At 52.3% G+C, this 18,241-nt stretch overlaps 1 protein-coding gene across 1 annotated transcript in view; it reads right to left on the bottom strand.

Moving 5' to 3' along the window:
- Positions 1–17,618, bottom strand: part of LOC144611916 (transmembrane protein 198-like) — a 32,352-nt gene extending 14,734 nt beyond the window's left edge. The window contains exon 1 of the mRNA XM_078431242.1: positions 17,522–17,618. The gene's annotated coding sequence lies outside the window, so the exon portion shown is untranslated. The remainder of the gene's footprint in view (positions 1–17,521) is intronic.
- Between the last annotated feature and the right edge of the window lie 623 nt (positions 17,619–18,241).

Below are 18,241 nucleotides of genomic sequence, written 5' to 3'. Positions count from 1 at the left end.
CTGCCTACTAAAATGGCCGCCGTGACGTACTATGGTTTTCAGGGTCGAGTGGTCTATCTTGCTCCTCTAGTATCTTTGGGCCGAAGGGCCTGTTTCCGCGCTGTATCTCTAAACTAAACTGTGTGTGCACTACCTGGGCTACCAGGGCGAGGCAGCTCTGTGGGAGAGATGCTTCTCTGGGACTTGTGTACTGGACTGCTTCCTGGGCCCTGACTTAGTTCCCTGCTCCCTGCTGCACGCCACACGTGTGTGTGTGTGCACTGTAGACGTGGATGTTGGATTGCGACCAGACCAGGCAAGGAAGAATGCATTGAGTATGCACCTGGCCTCTGTTCAACAGCGTCCCAGTGCCAAGCCACACCTTCAGGGGAGAAAGGTTTCAACACCAACTTTCTCGATGCAATGTAAAACCTTACTGAGAGTTTGGGCTTGTAAAAGGGACCCAGCAATTTGAAAACAACTCTGCACTCAGTTTAGTTTCGAGATACCGCGAGGAATCAGGCCCTTCGGCCCACCGAGTCCGTGCCGACCAGCGATCACCCGTTCACACACTAGTTCTATCCGACACACACTTTACCAAAGCCAATTAACCTACAAACCTGCGCGTCTTTGGAGTGTGGGAGGAAACCGGAGCGCCCGGAGAAAACCCACGCAGGTCACGGGGAGAGCGTGCAAACTCTGCACAGGCAGCGCCCGCGGTCAGGATGGAACCTGGGTCTCTGGCGCTGTGAGGCAGCGGCTCTACCCGCTGTGCCACCGTGCCACTGTGCCACCCACATGGGTTCAGGTCCCACTGCAGGCAGGCAAGCACAAGACCGGGGCAGCGCGTTGCAGACAGGAGGTGCCAGGGGCGGATGGCATGACGTGCCACGCTGCTACTCTGTCGGAGAGCTGGGCAGCTCCCCTGTGCCCAGCCTGATGCCAATCCCTCAGCCAACACCAGTGGCACAGCGGTAGAGTTGCTGCCTCACAGCGCCAGAGACCCGGGTTCCATCCCGACTACGGGTGCTGTCTGTACGGAGTTTGTACATTCTCCCTGGGACCACGTGGGTTTTCTCCGGGTGCTCCGGTTTCCTCCCACACTCCAACGACATACAGGCGTGTAGGATAGTGTTGGTGTACGGGGTGATCGCTGGTCGGCACGGACTCGGTGGGCTCGGACTCGGTATATCTGCGCTGTAACTCTGAAGTCCAAAAGAAAAATTCAGCCAGTGTTAGAAGTAGTCTCTGTCCCACAAGAATTTCTGAGACATTGCTCACAGGTCCGGCATGGGCAAGGGCAAGCTCAGTATTCATTAGAAAGGATCAATGCCAACGGACATTGGCATTCTTCCAGAACACGGAGTCTCTGTTTGTGTCAGAAACTTGGCACCACCATCACGGCACTCACAGAGGGCCACATGTTTAACACTGATCCGCAGAATGGTGTCAGACCCACTCCGCCCCAGGTTACGCCCTTGAGCTGGCTTGCAAATTAACTCAAACTCACTCACTATTCATCCGTATTCATTACGATCCCTCACCCACACGTTCCCTTTGTAAAAGGACCTCTGATTCACGAGCTAGAGTCACAGTGTCGAAACAGGCCCATCAGCCCAACTCGCCCTCACCGGCCAACTTGCCCACACCGGCCAACTCGCCAACATGTCCCATCTACACTAGTCCCACCTGCCCGCGTTTGGCCCCTATCCCTCCAAACCTGTCCTATCCAAGTACCTGTATAACTGTTTCTTAAAGGATGGGATAGTCCCTGCCTCAACTACCTCCTCTGGCAGCTCGTTCCATACACCTAACCACCCGCAGGCATTGCCACTTTCATTTCACTGCACATCGAGTATGTGTATGTGACAAATAAATTTGACTTGACTTGACTTGACCCTTTGTGTGAAAAGGTCACCCCTCAGATTCCTATTAAATCTTTTCCCCTTCACCTTAAACCCGTGTCCTCTGGTCCTCGATTCCCCAACTCTGGGCAAGAGACTCTGTGCGTCTACCCGATCTATTCCTCTCCTGATTTTGTACACCTCTATAAGATCACCCCTCATCCTCCTGCGCTCCAGGGAATAGAGTCCCAGCCTGCTCAACCTCTCCCTGGAGCTCACACCCTCTAGTCCTGGCAACATCCTCGTAAATCTTCTCTGCAGATTGAAGCAGGTACAAGCTCAACGTTGAAGAAACATTTCGACAGGGACATGGATGGGACAGGTTTGGAGGGATGGGGGCCAAACGCGGGCAGGTGGGACTGGTGTAGATGGGGCAAGTTGGGCCGAATGGCCTGCTTCCACGCTGTATGACTCTGTGACTCTAACGCTGTTTCCCCCCTCCACATTTGCTGCCTGACCGGCTGAGTCTTTCTGGCATTCATTTTACCTCGGCCAACATGCCCCATCTACACTAGTCCCACCTGCCCACACCGACAATAGACAATAGGTGCAGGAGGAGGCCATTCGGCCCTTCGAGCCAGCACCGCCATTCAAGTGTTTTTATCTGATCATTCTCAATCAGTACCCCGTTCCTGCCTTCTCCCCATACCCCCTGACTCCGCTATCCTTAAGAGCTCTATCCAGCTCTCTCTTGAATGCATTCAGAGAATTGGCCTCCACTGCCTTCTGAGGCAGTGAATTCCACAGATTTACAACTCTCTGACTGAAAAAGTTTTTCCTCATCTCAGTTCTAAATGGCCTACCCCTTATTCTTAAACTGTGGCCCCTTGTTCTGGACTCCCCCAACATTGGGAACATGTTTCCTGCCTCTAACGTGTCCAACCCCTTAATAATCTTATACGTTTCGATAAGATCTCCTCTCATCCTTCTAAATTCCAGTGTATACAAGCCTAGTCGCTCCAGTCTTTCAACATATGATAGTCCCGCCATTCCGGGAATTAACCTAGTAAACCTACGCTGCACGCCCTCAATAGCAAGAATATCCTTCCTCAAATTTGGAGACCAAAACTGCACACAGTACTCCAGGTGCGGTCTCACTAGGGCCCTGTACAACTGCAGAAGGACCTCTTTGCTCCTATACTCAACTCCTCTTGTTATGAAGGCCAACATTCCATTGGCTTTCTTCACTGCCTGCTGTACCTGCATGCTTCCTTTCAGTGACTGATGCACTAGGACACCCAGATCTCGTTGTACGTCCACTTTTCCTAACTTGACACCATCCAGATAATACTCTGCCTTCCTATTCTTTCCACCAAAGTGGATAACCTCACACTTATGCACATTAAACTGCATCTGCCATGCATCCGCCCACTCGCACAACCTGTCCAAGTCACCCTGCAACCTCGCAGCATCTTCCTCACAGTTCGCACTGCCGCCCAGCTTTGTATCATCTGCAAATTTGATGACTTCCTTCGACGCATTTCCAGACCTGGGGCAATTTGTCCGTGTTATGAGACCACGTCTGAGATGCTGCCCACAAACGACCGGTTGTGAACCCGTCCATGTAAACAGACACTCCAAAACATCAAGGCCATCACTGCCGCACATACCAGACAAATGGAATGAACCGCCGAGGATTAAGATGCATCGAGTCTACCATCAGAATGCCAGTTGCTACCGAACTGTAAATAACATGAGCACGCTATAATAAACGCAATCCTTACACAGCGGAGACAGCAGTGATTTTACAAAAGGCATCATGAACAAATAGGTCATGAGCGCTGGGACGAAGCATGCCAAAGAAAATCTAAATAATGCAGAAATTGCAAAGAGCCCAGACCATCACACAAACCAGCCTCCCTTCCACTGACTCCATCTACACCTCACGCTGCCTCGGCAAGGCCAGCAGCATAATCACGGACCAGTCTCACCCCGGCCACTCCCTCTTCTCCCCTCTCCCATCGGGCAAGAGGTACAGAAGTGTGAAAACGCACAGCTCCAGATTCAGGGGCAGTTTCTTCCCGGCTGTTATCAGGCGACTGAACCATCCTACCACAACCAGAGAGCAGTGCTGGACTACTATCCACCTCATTGGTGACCCTCGGACTAATTATCTTTGATCGGACTTTACCTGGAATTTATCTTGCACTAAACATTATTCACGTTATTCCCTTTATCATATGTACACTGTGGACGGCTCGATTGTAATCATATATTGTCTTTCTGCTGACTGGTTAGCACGCAACAAAAGCTTTTCACTGTACACGTGGTAATAAATTAACTAAACCAAACTTCAACTACACCTAAACTAGTTCAAGTTCAAACTCATCAGGGCTACAGATAGACACAAAGTGCTGGAGTAACTCAGCGGGTCAGGCAGCATCTCTGGGGAACATGGATAGGTGGCGTTTCACAGAGTGCTGGAGTAACTCAGCGGGTCAGGCAGCATCTCTGGAGAAAAAGGGTAGGTGACATTTCGGGTCGAGACCCTTCTTCAGACTGAAAGTAGGGGGTGGTGGGGTGGGGGGGGAGCTGGAGGTGACAAAAGACCAGGATAAATGAGGGTGGGCAACAAATGGTTGGCCCATTTTCGGCTTGGGAAGGTGTGATCTCAAGAGGAAAACAAGACTGGGAATGGTGGAAGTGGTAAACTGACAAGGGTGGAGGGAGGGGGGAGGGGAGGGAGGGTAAGTGGATGTTAGTTAAAAGTAGAAATCAACATTCATCCCACTGGGTTGTGAGCTATCCGAGTAATATATGAGGCACTGTTCCTCCAGTTCGGTTTGTGGCCCAACTCACCCATGCCGACCAACATGCCCCATCTACACTAGTTCCATTTACCCTGAGACCTTGTGGGTTTTCTCCAGGTGTTCTGGTTTCCTTCCACATCCCAAAGATGGTGAATTGACTTTGGTACAATTGTCTATTTTCATAGAGTGATACAGTGTGGAAATGGGCCCTTCAGCCCAACTTGCCCACACCGACCAACATGCCCCATCTACGCCAGTCCCACCTGCCCACACCGACCAACATGCCACATCTACACTAGTCCCACCTGCCCACACCGGCCAACATGCCCCATCTACGCTAGTCCCACCTGCCCACACCGGTCAACATGCCCCATCTACACTAGTCCCACCCGCCCACACCGACCAACATGCCCCATCTACACTAGTCCCACCTGCCCACACCGACCAACATGCCCCATCTACGCAAGTCCCACCTGCCCACACCGACCAAAATGCCCCATCTACCCTAGTCCCACCTGCCCACACCGACCAACATGCCCCATCTACGTTAGTCCCACCTCCCCACACCGGCCAACATGCCCCATCTACACTAGTCCCACCTGCCCACACCGACCAACATGCCCCATCTACGTTAGTCCCACCTGCCCACACCGACCAACATGCCCCATCTATACTAGTCCCACCTGCCCGCGTTTGGCCCAAATCCCTCCAAACCTGTCCTATCCAAGAACCTGTCCAGATGCCTTTTAAAGGTTATTATAGTCCCTGCCACGACTACCTCCTCCGGCAGCTCATTCCTTACACGCACAACCCTCTGAGTGAAAAGGTTGCCCTTCTGGTTCCCATTAAATATTAAACCTACATGTAGGACACATGCAGAAACGTCTTTTACACAAACACAAGGCTCAACAAACTACCACAAACTGGTTTAACAGGAACTTACAAAAGAGAGTGGAATCAAAGAACTGCAGATGCTGGTTTATATCAAAGATAGACACAAAGTGCTGGAGTAACTCAGCGGGCCAGGAAACATCTCTGGAGGAAAAGGAATAGGGCCAGTCAAGTGTCCTTCTTCAGACTGCATTAGAAAGAGGATTTACTTTCAAAAACTTACAAAAGAGAATTTGGGCCTTTATTTCAAACTGGAACGGGCACAGGGCGGCACGGTGGCGCGGCGGTAGAGTTGCTACCTCACAGCGCCAGAGACCCGGGTTCAATCCTGACCACGGGTGCTGTCTGTACGGAGTATGTACGTTCTCCCTGTAACCTTGTGGGTTTTCTCCAGGTGTTCTGGTTTCCTCCCACACCCCAAAAGGTGGTGAATTGACTTTGGTAAAATTATATATTGTCATGGAGTGATACAGTGTGGAAACAGGCCCTTCAGCCCAACTTGCCCACGCCGACCAACATGCCCCATCTACACTAGTCCCACCTGCTCACACCGACCAACATGCCCCATCTACACTAGTCCCACCTGCCCACACCGACCAACATGCCCCATCTACACTAGTCCCACCTGCCCACACTGGTCAACATGCCCCATCTACACTAGTCCCACCTGCCCACACCGGCCAACATGCCCCATCTACACTAGTCCCACCTGCCCACACCGGTCAACATGCCCCATCTACACTAGTCCCACACCGACCAACATGCCCCATCTACTCTAGTCCCACCTGCCCACACCGGCCAACATGCCCCATCTACGCTAGTCCCACCTGCCCACACCGACCAACATGCCCCATCTACACTAGTCCCACTTGCCCACACCGACCAACATGCCCCATCTACACTAGTCCCACCTGCCCACACCGGTCAACATGCCCCATCTACACTAGCCCCACACCGACCAACATGCCCCATCTACTCTAGTCCCACCTGCCCACACCGGCCAACATGCCCCATCTACGCTAGTCCCACCTGCCCACACCGACCAACATGCCCCATCTACACTAGTCCCACTTGCCCACACCGACCAACATGCCCCATCTACACTAGTCCCACCTGCCCACACCGACCAACATGCCCCATCTACACTAGTCCCACCTCCCCACACCGACCAACATGCCCCATCTACACTAGTCCCACCTGCCCACACCGACCAACATGCCCCATCTACACCAGTCCCGCCTGCCCGCGTTTGGCCCATATCCCTCCAAACCGGTCCCATCCACGTACCTGTCTAACTGCTTCTTAAATAGTCCCAATCACAACTACCTCCTCCGGCAGCTCGTTCCATGCACCCACCACCCTTTGAGTGAAAAAATTACCCATCAGATTCCCTGGTGTGCAGGATAGTGCAGGTGTGAGAATTTATCATTTTTTAAGAAATGTTAATTATTACAAATTACTCAACTTTAGAATTTTTTTAAAAAACCCTTAAATTAGGTGGTCTCGCGCCTCAAAGGCGTGAGATAAGGGTGGAGGAGTCGTGAATTGTGAGGCTAGAGGAAGGAATACAGGTGGAAGGGGAGGGTGATCGCTGGTCGGCACGGACTCGGTGGGCCGAATGGCCTGTTTCCGTGCTGTATCTCTCACAGCAAAAGTGCTGATGTGGAGAGATAGAGCATTGGTATCATCTCTCCGCGGGGCTGGTCGGCACGCGGCAAAAGCTTGTCGCTGCACCTCGGTGCACGAGGCGCTAAACTGAACGGCACCGAACCGACGCACGATGGGCCGAATGGTCGCCAACTCTCGCGCCGCCATTCAGAGCCCCTCGCACTTTGGGAAATGTGCTCGGATCACAAAGGTGGGCGGGTGGCCGACCCTGACCCCACCCCTCAGTCTCAACGCTCTGCGGAGCTGGGGCGAGGGGTGTCCGCACTGCGTTCCCCTCCCCCTGCCCCCCAATATTGGCCCATCGTCCCAACCATGACTGACTTTGGACACCATCAAAGTCACGGTGGCTCAGCGGTAGAGTCGCTGCCTCACAGCGCCGGAGACCCGGGTTCCATCCTGACTGTACGGAGTTTGCACGTTCTCCCCGTGACCTGCGTGGGTTTTCTCCGAGACCCTCGGTTTCCTCCCACACTCCAAAGACGTGCAGATTTGTAGGCTAATTGGTGTGGTGCAAGTGCAAAAATTGTCCCCAGTGGGTGTGGGATAGTGTTAGTGTGTAGGGACCGCTGGGCGGCACGGACCCGGTGGGCCGAAGGGCCAGTTTCCGCGCTGTGTCTCGAAACTAAACTAAAGGCCTTTGTTGAGGGAACTGTATTCCATTTGTCAGCGTTGGCTCCAATTTACAGCCGCTAAGTTAAATACCCATTTCTAAAGACCCTTACAAACGTTGTCTTATTTATCGACTTTGAAAGATCCTCTTGAATGAAGCTGTGTTTACTGAACCATTTTGTTGAGCTGTGCACATTCTGCCCAAAATAAGGTTGCGTTTGAAGTTTGCCCATTAATATCGACGAGTAAATTAATAGTTCAAAGTACTGGGTCACCATTTGGAGAACAGATGCCGAGGCCCCATTGCATGCAATCCAGCCAGGAATATATTGGCCCAGGTTAACAGCCTGGCTTTGAATGAGATACAAGGCACTGCAGATGCTGGTTTATGCCACACACAAAAAAAGACACAAAGTGCTGGAGTAACTCAGCGGGTCAGGCAGCATCTCTGGAGAACATGGATAGGTGACGCTTCACAGAGTGCTGGAGTAACTCAGCGGGTCAGGCAGCATCTCTGGAGAACGTGGATAGAAGACGTTTCACAGAGTGCTGGAGTAACTCAGCGGGTCAGGCAGCATCTGTGGAGAACATGGATAGGTGACGTTTCACAGAGTGCTGGAGTAACTCAGCGGGTCAGGCAGCATCTCTGGGGAACATGGATAGGTGACGTTTCACAGAGTGCTGGAGTAACTCAGCGGGTCAGGCAGCATCTGTGGAGAACACGGATAGGTGACGTTTCACAGAGTGCTGGAGTAACTCAGCGGGTCAGGCAGCATCTGTGGGGAACATGGATAGGTGACGTTTCGGGTCGGGATACTTCTTCGGACTGATTGAGCCGGAGGGTGGGTGAAGAGAGCTGGAAGGGAGAAGGGGGCAAGACAAAGCCTGGTGAGCGATAGGTGGATACAGGTGAGGGGGAGAGGGGTGATAGGCTGATGGTTGGACCAAGGCCAGTTGAGAGTTGTTGTTTAGTTTAGAGATACAGCGCGGAAACAGGCCCTTCGGCTGACTGAGTCTGCACCGACCAGCGATCCCCGCACACTAACACTATCCCACACTCAATAGGGACAATTTTACATTCATACCCAGCCAATTAACCTACAGACCTGCACGCCTTTGGAGTGTGGGAGGAAACCGAAGATCTCGGAGAAAGCCCACGCAGGTCACGGGGAGAGCGTGCAAACTCCGTACAGACAGCGCCCGCGGTCGGGATGGAACCCGGGTCTCCGGCGCTGTGAGGCGGTAGCTCTACCGCTGCGCCACCGTGCCGATCCGAGTCTCCAGTTGCCGTCTACCAATTGGTTTAGTCTCCTGTTACCGGGAGCTCAGCTCCCCTTGACGGCAACAAAGATGGAGACCGTGCAAAGATGAAAAAAATTAAAGACTCCCAACGCTTTTTGTCTCCGCATTGGAGGATCATTAACTCCACTTTCTGTTGACCTCAAATCCTTCTCATTTGCATCCGCACAAGGGGACTCTGTTGGAGGGACAATGGACGCTCTAAATTAGGGACGACGTAGCCAAGTCCAACTGGGTCACTGGCGCTGCTCCGAAGCAAAGCCTCGCTCTCTCCACTCTCCCACTCACTGGCCCCCAACTAATACTTTTCCACCCTTTCCTTCCCGACGTCTCTCTCTCTCTCTCTCTCATGGCAAGGCATCCGTTCCGTGCTGGGCTCCCGGCTTGCGTGGGAACCATTCTCCACACGGCCAACGTGGGCCAGGAGGCCGTCGGCAAGATGTCGCACGCGCACAAGATGGAACCCAGCTCCAAAATGGCGGAAGGAATCGGGAACTGGGTCCAACTGCTCCCCCCACTGACTGGACGTTTCTCTGCCTCTTTGAGATTGAGGGGGGATCTTATAGAAACGTACAAAATTCTTAAGGGGTTGGACAGGCTAGATGCAGGAAGATTGTTCCCGATGTTGGGGAAGTCCAGAACAAGGGGTCACAGTTGAAGGATAAGGGGGAAGTCTTTTAGGACTGAGATGAGAAAGTTTTTTTTCACACAGAGAGTGGTGAATCTGTGGAATTCTCTGCCACAGAAGGTAGTTGAGGCCAGTTCATTGGCTATATTTAAGAGGGAGTTAGATGTGGCCCTTGTGGCTAAAGGGATCAGGGGGTATGGAGAGAAGGCAGGTACGGGATACTGAGTTGGATGATCAGCCATGATCATATTGAATGGCGGTGCGTACAGGCTCGAAGGGCCGAATGGCCTCCTCCTGCACCTATTTTCTATGTTTCTTCACCTTCCCCCTCGTCTAATAACGAGCCGTTCTTCATCTCCGGATTGTCCATCGGATCCGTGTTTTCACACCTGACCCTTCCACATCTCCAGGGTCCCTCTCCCCCTGACACACAGTCCGATGAAAGGGTCTCGACCCTTCGAAACCTCGCCCGTTCCTTCTCTCCGGAGATGCGGCCTGTCCCGCTGAGTTGCTCCGGCGCTTTGTCTCCCTGCTCTACGCTGGTATCTGCGGTGCAGTCCGCATCAGAAGGTGGGACTCGGACAGCTTCCCTGTCGGGTGTGTGGAGTCAGGCCTCTCGCGACCGCCTCCTTTATCCGTTGCCCAGAACCATTTGCCGAGTCCGAGAGCACGGCGGATTCACGGCAGGTGGTCTCGGAAGGGAGGATGCTCATCAAACTGCAGAGCATGCTGGACAATAAAGCTCGCCCCCCAACGTGACACACCGGTCAACCTGAGGAGCCCCTTCAGCAACAGACTGGTGCCACCAACATGCAGCACAGAACGCCTCACGAGATCCTTCTTCCCTGTGGCTATCATATCATATATATACAGCCGGAAACAGGCCTTTTCGGCCCACCAAGTCCGTGCCGCCCAACGATCCCCGTAGATTAACACTATCCTACACCCACTAGGGACAATTTTTACATTTACCCAGCCAATTAACCTGTACGTCTTTGGAGTGTGGGAGGAAACCGAAGATCTCGGAGAAAACCCACGCAGGTCACGGGGAGAACGTACAAACTCCTTACAGTGCAGCACCCGTAGTCAGGATCGAACCTGAGTCTCCGGCGCTGCATTCGCTGTAAAGCAGCAACTCTACCGCTGCGCTACCGTGCCGCCCTATCAAACCGCACAACCCCTCCCCCTTCTGTCGTGGGCCAGACTGTCTACCTTCAGTGTAAACGCAAGATAATAGGGCAGAGCAGTGATAGGAGTGGAATTAGACCATTCGGCCCATCGAGTCTCCTCCGCCATTCAATCATGGCTGATCTATCTCTCCCTCCTAACCCCATTCTCCTGCCTCCTCCCCATAACCCCTGACACCCGCAACTAATCAAGAATCTATCTATCTCTGCCTCAGTCTGAAGAAGGGTCTCGACCCGAAACGTCGCCCATTCCTTCTCTCCCGAGATGCTGCCCGACCTGCTGAGTTACTCCAGCATTTTGTGAATAAGTGCCGTCGATTTGTACCAGCATCTGCAGTTATTTTCTTATCTACCTCTGCCTTAAATATATCCACTGGCTTGGCCTCCACAGCCGTCTGTGGCAACGAATGCCGAATCGGGGCCAAACTTCCATCGAGAAACACAGCAAAGGACAAATGGAGCTATACGGTAGCAGATGGCCGGGGGAACAGGCGATCCCAGAACAGATGCCCGGCAAATTTGACACTTGGCATTTGGTGGGAAGGCAGCACAAATTGACTGTGGAGATGACACAAAGGGCAGGCCTGGGCCGTAACCTGATCTCCAGGTGAACAAGCCTCAGGCAACGGGTGTAGGCCGAGTACGTGTTAGCTCAGCGTCACACGGTGAAAAGCTTTGTTGTTGCGTGCTACCCAAGCCAGCCGAAAGACAAGGCACGATTACAATCCAGCCGTCCACCGTGTACAGATACGCTGCGTACTCGCTGGAGCTTCGAAGGATGAGGTGGGGGGGGGGGGGGACACACCTCATTGAAACGTACCGAATAGTGAAAGGCCCGGATAGAGTGGATGTGGAGAGGATGTTTGCACTGGTGGGAGAGTCCAGGACCAGAGGGCACAGCCTCAGAATTAAAGGACGTTCCTTTGGGAAGGAGATGAGGAGGAGTTTCTTTAGCCAGAGGGCGGTGAATCTGTGGAATTCTTTGCCACAGACGGCTGTGGAGGCCACAAGTCAGTGGATCTATTTAAGGCAGAGATAGACAGATTCTTGATTAGTGCGGGTGTCAGGGGTTACGGGGAGAAGGCAGGAGAATGGGGTTAGGAGGGAGAGATGGATCAGCCATGACTGAATGGCGGAGTAGACTTGATGGGCCGAATGGCCTAATTCTGCTCCTATCACTTATGAAACATAGAAACATAGAAAATAGGTGCAGGAGTAGGCCATTCGGCCCTTCGAGCCTGCACCGCCATTCAATGTGATCATGGCTGATCATCCAACTCAGTATCCTGTACCTGCCTTCTCTCCATACCCCCTGATCCCTTTAGCCACAAGGGCCACATCTAACTCCCTCTTAAATATAGCCAATGAACTGGCCTCATGAACTTATGACATGGCAAGGGAATAACGTTTAGCGCGTAAAACCAGGGCTGGATAGATTTACCAAGAGAGTCACAAAATGCTGGAGTAACTCAGCGGGACAGGCAGCATCTCTGGAGAGAAGGAATGGGTGACGTTTCAGGTCAGGACCCTTCTTCAGACTGAGAGTCAGGGGAGAGGAAGAGTAGGGATGTGGAGGGGTAACGTCACCTATCCCTTTCCTCCAGAGATGCTGCCTGTCGCGCTGAGTTACTCCAGCAGTTTGTGTCTATCTTTGGTGTAAGCCAGCATCTGCAGTTCCTTCCGACACATTGACCAAGTCTCAGATACACAATTGCCAATGCAAGACGGCATTTAGCCTCTCAATCCCAAAGCACTGTGCAATTAGATTGCATGGTGGCGTAGCGGTAGAGTTGCTGCCTCACAGCGCCAGAGACACCTCCTGTCTGTGCGGAGTTTGCACGTTCTCCCCGTGACCGCGTGGGTTTTCTCCGGGTGCCCCGGTTTCCTCCCACACTCCAAAGGCATACAGGTTGATTGGCTTTGGTGAAGACTGTAAATGTGTGTGGGACAGGGCTAGTGTGTGCGGGGATCGCTGGTCGGCGCGGACTCGGTGGGCCGAAGGGCCTGTTTCCGCGCTGTATCTCTAAACTAAAAAAAACCTGAAAGACCAGTGTGAACGGGGGAAATCGCTGGTCGGCGCCGACTCGGTGGGCCGAAGGGCCTGTTTCCGCACGGTATCTCTGGACTAAACACAAGAGGAACATCAAATTCCGTGAAGAATGAGCTAATGTGTGTGGCCCAGAGACACACAGGTAGGGCAACGCTAGGGTTGCCAACTATCTCACTCCCAAATAAGGGACAAAAGGTGACCGCCCCATGCCCCACGTGACCTCACCAAGCCAGCGGCCACGTGCTCCCGCTCCACCAATGGCGGCGGCCCGGGCCAGGAGACAGGTTGCTATGCAACCTCCGTTAGGCGGCGCCCGGGCCTACACTGATCGGGCCTACAGCGGCCCCCGGGACTACAGTGCCCGGGCCTACAGCGTTCGGGCCTACAGCAGCCCCGGGCCTAATACGGGACAAGGGCGGTTCCGTACAGGACAAACCAATTTAGCCCAAAATACAGGATGTCCCGGCTAATACGGGACAGTTGGCAACCCAAGGCAACGCTAACATTCACTGACGAGGCGCGTGCATAGGGGAGGAGGGATGTGACTCATGATGGGGTGGGGAACTAATAAACAGTGGCAGGCTGACAAAGGAAGGTGAGAAGAGGGGACAATTAGAGAAAGAGGCCAAGGGAGATGTTGAAGGAGGTTTGAATGGTTATATTGGAGGGGGAGGGGGAGGGGGAGATGCCCATTGGCAGACAGGAGGAAGGGGGAGGGGATGCTGGCTGCAATGTCCCAGCATAGCGACAGTTAAACCCAGGGCATTCCTACAGATCATAAACCAAGATACAACTCAACCCAGACTTTACAACATTAACCACTCATGACACGGACAAAAGGCACGGAACAGTCACATTACTTCTTCAGACCCGAAGCGTCAGCCATTCCTTCTCTCCAGAGATGCTGCCCGTCCCGCTGAGTTACTCCAGCGTTTCGTGTCTATCTTCGGTGTAAGCCAGCACCTGCAGTTCCTTCCTGCGCATCCAGAAACCTCACTTCCCTCTGCAGACACAAAGCGCTGGAGTAACTCAACGGGTCAGGCGGCATCTCTGGAGAAAAGGAAGAGTTTGGTTTAGTTTAGAGACACAGCGCGGAAACAGGCCCTTCGGCCCACCGAGTCCACGCCGACCAGCGATCCCCGCACTCTAACACTAACCCTGCACACACTGGGGACAATTTACAATTATACCAAGCCAATTAAGCCAATTTGGTCTCCTAATCTGAGGAAAGACATTCTAGTCTTAGAGGGAGTACAGAGAAGGTTCACCAGATTGATCCCTGGGATGGCAGGACTTTCATATGAAGAAAGACTGGATAGACTCGGCTTGTACTCGCTGGAATTTAGAAGACTGAGGGGGGATCTTATAGAAACATATAAAATTCTTAAGGGGTTGGAGAGGCTAGATGCGGGAAGATTGTTCCCGATGTTGGGGGAGTCCAGAACCAGGGGTCACAGCTTAAGGATAAGGGGGAAGACTTTCAGGACCGAGATGAGAAAACATTTCTTCACACAGAGAGTGGTGAGTCTGTGGAATTCTCTGCCACAGAAGGTAGTTGAGGCCAGTTCATTGGCTATATTTAAGAGGGAGTTAGATGTGGCCCTTGTGGCTAAGGGGATCAGGGGGTATGGAGAGAAGGCAGGTACGGTTTACTGAGCTGGATGATCAGCCATGATCATATTGAATGGCGGTGCGTACAGGCTCGAAGGGCCGAATGGCCTACTCCTGCACCTATTTTCTATGTTTCTATGTTTCTAACCTACAAACCCGCACGTCTTTGGAGTGTGGGAGGAAACCGGAGATAACCCACGCAGGTCACGGGGAGAACGTACAAACTCCGAACAGACAGCGCCCGTGGTCAAGATGGAACCCGGGTCTCTGGCGCCGTGAGGCGGCAAATCTACCGCTGCGCCACCGTGCCGAATAGGTGACGTTTCGGGTCGAACCCTTCTTCAGACTTCTTCAATACCTCCTCCACTACCTCTGCCGAAGGGCCTGTTTCCACGCTGCACCTCTAAACCAAGCTAGCCCAAGCAAAGCGTGCAGAAATAGTCGACAGAGCCTGCATGCAAGAGGCGCCATGTTTTGGCCGCCATTTTGAATCGGTTGATTGGGCTACTATCGCAAATCATCTTGTCGAAATCCCTCGGGATTTTACCTTGCATCCCGGCAGGAAGAATGAAACAGGAAGTCGGGACGGAGGGGGAGGGGGAGGGGGAGGAGGAGGGGGAAAGAAAGAGTGAGCACAATTATCTTATGGGGGAAAAAAAACAATGTAAATTTAAGTCAGACGCTCGATTTTCATTGCAGTTTTTTCTAAACTATTGCACATCACCCACACAACAGAAAGATTTGTTTTTAAATTTAAAAGTGTGGATATGATGTCGGCCATGGAAGTAAAGAGGCTAAGAAACACAAAGACCGCAAACGCTGTGTCTCTTCCTCAACTATTTCTACTGAACTGTCTCGCAGCAGGTAATCATTTCCATCATTGTCGGAAGGACTGAAACGAGTGTCCAAGATCACAAACAGAACGCAAAAGCTTCACCTGAAATCAATTAAAAAGCAGTCTGCTCCCCCTCTCTCTCTCTCTCTCTCCCTCAAACCCCCTCCCCCTCCTCTCCTCTGCTCACTATTTTCATTCTGCCTTCTGCATTATCGAAACGTATAAGATTATTAAGGGGTTGGACACGTTAGAGGCAGGAAACATGTTCCCAATGTTGGGGGAGTCCAGAACAAGGGGCCACAGTTTAAGAATAAGGGGTCGGCCATTTAGAACGGAGATGAGGAAAAACTTTTTCAGTCAGAGAGTTGTGAATCCGTGGAATTCTCTGCCTCAGAAGGCAGTGGAGGCCAATTCTCTGAATGCATTCAAGAGAGAGCTGGATAGAGCTCTTAAGGATAGCGGAGTCAGGGGGTGTGGGGAGAAGGCAGGAACGGGGTACTGATTGAGAATGATCAGCCATGATCACATTGGATGGCGGTGCTGGCTCGAAGGGCCGAATGGCCTCCTCCTGCACCTATTGTCTATTACCATCAAACTGGGACATGGTTGAAGAGAAAACAAATAGCAAATCACAGAAGCCAGTCAAAGAGTCACACAGCACGAAAACAGGCCCTTCAGCCCAACTTGTCCATGATGCCCCATCTACACTAGTCCCACCTTTACTTTAGTTCAGTTATCCCCTTTATCCTGCATCTGTACACTGTGGACGGCTCGATTGTAATCGTGCGTTGTCTTTCCGCTGACTGGATAGCACGCAGCGACAAAGCTTTTCACTGTACCTCGGTACACGTGACAATAAACTCAACTGAACTAAACTGAGACCCTCTCTGTCTTAGAACTCAGCTTAGTTTAGAGATACAGCGCGAAAACAGGCCCTTCGGCCCACCGAGTCGGCGCCGACCAGCGATCCCCGCGCACTAACACCGCCCTACACACACTGGGGACAATTGCGCATTCATACCAAGCCAATTAACCCACAAACCTGCACGTCTTTGGAGTGTGGGAGGAAAGCAGAGATCTCGGGGAAACCCCAGGCAGGTCACGGGGAGAACGTACAAACTCCGCACTGACAGCGCCCGTAGTCGGGATCGAACCCGGGTCTCTGGCGCTGTGAGGCAGTAGCTCTAACGCTGCCTTAGTTTAGTTACGTTTATTTCCATGTGTACCGAGGTACAGTGAAAAGCTTTTTTGTTGCATGCTAACCAGTCAGTGGAAAGACTATACATGATTACAATCGAGCCGTCCACAGTGTACAGATACAGTGTAAATGACAAATTACAATGTTCTGTGCAATATATATAGATATATATATATATATATATATATATATATATATATAAATATATATATATATATATAATTCCCTGAATGTGGTGTCACAGGTAGACAGGGAGTGTCTTAGAGCAGAGGGGTCTAGGAGCGCAGGTACACTGTTCCCTGAAAGTGGCGTCACAGGTAGACAGGGAGTGTTGTAGATCAGATACAGATAAGTATACATATGTATATATATGAATATAGATATATATATATATATATCTGAAGAAGGGTCTCGACCCGAAACGTCACCCATTCCCTCTCTCCTGAGATGCTGCCTGACCTGCTGAGTTACTCCAGCATTTTGTGAATAAATACCTTCGATTTGTACCAGCATCTGCAGTTATTTTCTTTCAGGGAACAGTGTACCTGTGCTCCTAGATCCCCCTCTGCTCTACGACGCTCCCTGTCTACCTGTGACACCACTTTCAGGGGACTGTGTACCTGCGCTCCGAGACGCCTCTGCTCCACGACGCTCCCTGTCTACCTGTGACACCACTTTCAGGGGACTGTGTACCTGCGCTCCTAGATCCCTCTGCTCCACGACACTCCCTGTCTACCTGTGACACCACTTTCAGGGAACAGTGTACCTGCGCTCCTAGATCCCTCTGCTCCACGACACTCCCTGTCTACCTGTGACACCACTTTCAGGGAACAGTGTACCTGCGCTCCGAGACGCCTCTGCTCCACGACACTCCCTGTCTACCTGTGACGCCACTTTCAGGGGACTGTGTACCTGCGCTCCTAGTCTCCTCTGCTCTACGACGCTCCTCAGAACCTCTTCCATCCACGTTGCTGGTTTCACAGATGAACGATGTGGAAGTTGCAACAGCTGCAACAAGAGGGGATGCCGGGGTGTAATCTGACCCTGAGCCAGGGGAAGGGGGGGGGGGAGGGTGGGGGGGAGGGGGGGGGAGGGTGGGGGGAGGGGTGCTTCCAGCACAGACCTCAAGGCCCTACACCCTCAGGGGAAGTGTGCTTGTGTTATTTAAACCCTCGCGATCAGGTTACCAGTTCCATTTGTCAACGCTCCACCATTCTCTATTTCCAACAGAAATTCCTCTCACGCTTTTCCGACCCACCCGTGCATATAAATAGTTAAAACATTTGCCCTTGGAGCGACCAATGTTAAAAGCAAGCGGCATCTTCTGCCCACCCCATCCGCAGAACAGACGCACAGAGTGCTGGAGTAACTCAGCGGGTCAGGCAGCATCTGTGGGGAACATGGACAGGTGACGTTTCACAGAGTGCTGGAGTAACTCAGCGGGTCAGGCAGCATCTGTGGGGAACATGGATAGGTGACGTTTCGGGTCGAGACATTTCTTCAGACTTTATCTGTGTTGTCTTTGTGTCTCTTTTTTCGTAGCCCAGCATCTGAAGTCCCTTGTATCTCCATCCCAGATTCCCAGCCTCACCAAACAGCCTGCGTGAAGCAGCCAGCATGGCAGGTGTGTGT

This window comes from Rhinoraja longicauda, chromosome 42, assembly GCF_053455715.1.
Source record: "Rhinoraja longicauda isolate Sanriku21f chromosome 42, sRhiLon1.1, whole genome shotgun sequence".
Taxonomy (NCBI): domain Eukaryota; kingdom Metazoa; phylum Chordata; class Chondrichthyes; order Rajiformes; family Arhynchobatidae; genus Rhinoraja; species Rhinoraja longicauda.
The sequence above is the reverse complement of the archived record's forward strand: the minus strand, read 5'-3'. Positions and strand labels throughout refer to the sequence as shown.